Source organism: Wyeomyia smithii, chromosome 2 (genome assembly GCF_029784165.1).
Source record: "Wyeomyia smithii strain HCP4-BCI-WySm-NY-G18 chromosome 2, ASM2978416v1, whole genome shotgun sequence".
Lineage (NCBI taxonomy): Eukaryota > Metazoa > Arthropoda > Insecta > Diptera > Culicidae > Wyeomyia > Wyeomyia smithii.
In genome coordinates this window covers 147,241,780-147,245,400 of record NC_073695.1, presented here as the reverse complement: position 1 = coordinate 147,245,400, position 3,621 = coordinate 147,241,780, and the positions used below count along the sequence as shown (strand labels likewise).

At 38.4% G+C, this 3,621-nt stretch overlaps 1 pseudogene; it reads left to right on the top strand.

Annotated features, from left to right (window-relative positions):
- Positions 1 to 2,008: 2,008 nt before the first annotated feature.
- Positions 2,009 to 3,225, top strand: LOC129720038 (m7GpppX diphosphatase-like; annotated as a pseudogene).
- Positions 3,226 to 3,621: the final 396 nt, after the last annotated feature.

The window sequence follows — 3,621 nt, the reverse complement described above, 5'->3', positions numbered from 1 at the left end:
ATCGGAAGTAATTAACCCGGAATGGTTGAGGTGAGTGCTGACTGATAGAGTAAACAAGGGAGTAATTAACCCAGAATGAGTGAGTGTGCGAGATTTTCCTATTATTTCCTAACCTTCTTATCTTTCAGGAATCTCTAAAGCGGGCGGTCGCACCATCGGAAGGAAGGGGGAGAGGTATTATGCAGGCAACTGCATACTAAGGTGAAGTGTAAGTATGACAGTAGCAAGAGACAAATCGAAAATTAAATAATTACAGATTCAAAAAGAGATGCAAAAGATTAAAGAATAAAGCAGATGAGAAAGTGACGGGACATTTTAGGTGCAATTAGAAGATGATATGAGGTGTTAAGAACACGCCAGTTATTAGATGAACATTGTAAATGAAGACAGAAGAAAACGATAAATATTTAATCAACGCGGTTTGTACAATGAAAAGATTTATTTATGAATCAGACAGGCAATACTTGACAAAGGAAAAGAAAAGATTGAACCAATGCGGTTTGTTCGATGAAAACATGATGAAACAAAAATAGAGAAATGAAAAAATAATACATTGTGCGGAAACAGATTTATTTTATTGAAAACTGTTATAAGAAGAAGGAGGAAAATATTTGGAAAGAACGCAAAATGAAGAAAATATGTAACCAAAGCAAAGAATTGATACTATTTTTTTTAAATTGAAGAAAGTTATTTGAACTCTTTTTGATGAAAAACAAAAGCGTTAATAATGGGCCACAAGACAAGTTAAACTGATATTTTAAAGCGGAAAGTAAAAGCCTAATACAGATAAATGGATTAATATGTGTCGAAATGATTTTAAATGTAAAAAAAAAACATCAAATATCAAAGTTAGAGAGTGCATAATGGAAAAGAAGTAAACAATGCACAATTGAATGTTATATTTGTAGAATCAGATGAATCAAATACTGAAATACTAAATCAAATCTAATACAAATGATGTACAACTTAGTAGGGGGAAAAAAACGGAATTATGTCATCCGAACAAGAAGAGAAATACGGGCCTAGATTGTAAGTAGAAGCCTTTTTCTTCTGTCTTCATTTACAATGTTCATCTAATAACTGGCGTGTTCTTAACACCTCATATCATCTTCTAATTGCACCTAAAATGTCCCGTCACTTTCTCATCTGCTTTATTCTTTAATCTTTTGCATCTCTTTTTGAATCTGTAATTATTTAATTTTCGATTTGTCTCTTGCTACTGTCATACTTACACTTCACCTTAGTATGCAGTTGCCTGCATAATACCTCTCCCCCTTCCTTCCGATGGTGCGACCGCCCGCTTTAGAGATTCCTGAAAGATAAGAAGGTTAGGAAATAATAGAAAATCTCGCACACTCACTCATTCTGGGTTAATTACTCCATTGTTTACTCTATCAGTCAGCACTCACCTCAACCATTCCGGGTTAATTACTTCCGATGTATACACTCACACAACCTTAACTAATGAAAGAATAGTTCGAATCCCTTAAAGTCAGTAGTCTTTTCGTCTGGAAAGTTCAGCCCTCTTTTCAAATGTCTTTCCTAGTTCTATTGTTGTCTCCATCGCAAAAAAAAATTCCCAATACAGCATCCATCGATTTTCTTCTTCGTTTTCCTATTAAGCCAATAGCTATCAAACCTCGTTTTCATGAGGTCTTTTGTCCACTATAATTTCTTTCCCATGTCAACATTTGCATTTTACAAAAGAAAACAAATGCTGTTCTAAATTCTTTCAACTCTTTTTATCCATTACAACCATCCAGATCATTCTAGTAATTTGATAATAGAATGTAGAATGTGTAGAATGAAGCCCGTACGCGAGTGAACAGTAATTTTAAACAGCAAGTGGAAAAAGTAACGAAACCAAAAAAGAATTGATAAAATAATGGCAAAAAAATAATGCACCACTTGCTAAGTAGGGCAGCTACCTGCTTAAGAATTGACAACGAGACGATCATCGAAGACGACTGAGGTTAATACAACGGCTGCTGAGATGGGGCATACCATGATGCCCAGTACAGCGCGAAAAGGAAAGCAGACGGTTGCGTGGGGAGTCGAACGGCGGATGTCTATGGTGAAAGATGGAGTGAACAATCCAACCAGCCGTAGCTACGATTTGGCAGGCTTCGTACCTGTTCGCATCCTGAACTATAACAGTACACACAAGAGCGTTTCACTGTTGGGGCATTTTGTAAGCCTATCGCGTGACGATTACGCGATCATTGTGTTGGAAAAGACGGCCTTCACTGAGGGGCAGCTGAAAAATCATAAGCGTCATCAAACGAGCATGGTGACGAAAGCTAATTCTGACGACGTCACGACGAACTTGTTGAAAGAACAGTGAAAGTGTGCAAAGTAGTGCAACTGGTGTTATAGCAGCCGTCGAAAGAAGTTTTTCCTTATCCACGTCCCAACTGAGGACGGAATTTGTTAATGATACCTACGGAAATTTTTTGTGCGTTGCTGATCCAGAAGTAAATCAAATCAAGGTGACAATCATATATCCCGCTACTGAGAGGCATATTGTGAAATTTTCCACCCAATAAAGATATTTGGTGGAAGAAACTGCCCAAGATTATGAAACCGTGACATTGCCTCATATACAAAAGGAGCAGCTAAGCTTAGAGTGGCTTTACAATATACTAGAGCATCGGAAAGAGAAGGATCGCATAGTTTTTGAGGATCCGTCAGAGGAAATTGGCTTCATATTGTTGCCGGATTTAGAATGGGATGGTAAAACATTGGAACAACTTTATCTACTCGCTTTAGTGCGCCAGCGAGGTATCAAGTCATTGCGGGATCTAAACGCTACTCATTTACCATTGCTGAAAAATATTCAAACACGTAGCATTGAAGCAATTAAAACACGTTACGGAATTAACGCTGATCAACTACGAATCTACATTCACTATCAACCCACATTTTACCACCCACACGTGCATTTCCCATATCTGAAGCACGACCCACCGGGTATTTATTGCGAGAAAAGTCACCTTCTAACATCGGTTATTGGGAATATCGAACTGCTACCAGGCCATTACCGGAAAGTGACACTCTCTTGCGTTTTAAGTGAAACTGATAAACTGAACGTCAAATTTGAGGCAGCAAAGAGCAAACTGAATGAACCAGATGACACCACAACCAACCGATGAGAACCTCTACTGCCAGACGCACCCTCCCGTTTCAAACCCCCTGTAGCCCGTCGCTGGATTACGACAGCTGAACAGCACATATCTTCACGACGCAGCCCATCAGGCGAGCAAGCAATTGTTAATTCTAAATAAGGAAAATGTCATGTATGATAATGTAAACTCAAAACGGTGCTACAGTTTTGAATAACAGAATTTCATTTGCCAGAGAAAAAAAAACATATTATAAAAAAACAACGGTGTATATAGTTGCATAAAAACGCGAGAATAATTGTAATAGAAAAGAGAAAAACACACCTATCGGCCGTCAGGACGGACCATGTGACCATTGTCTCTTCTAGATAATGGCCAACTAGGCGGGGTGGCAGATGTGACGTCACACCCTGCGAAGAACCCAATGCTCCGTCACGAGCCTTATAATTAAAGTTTAATTTTGTTCCTAGGAGGGCATAGCCTTCTGCTATGCTTAAGT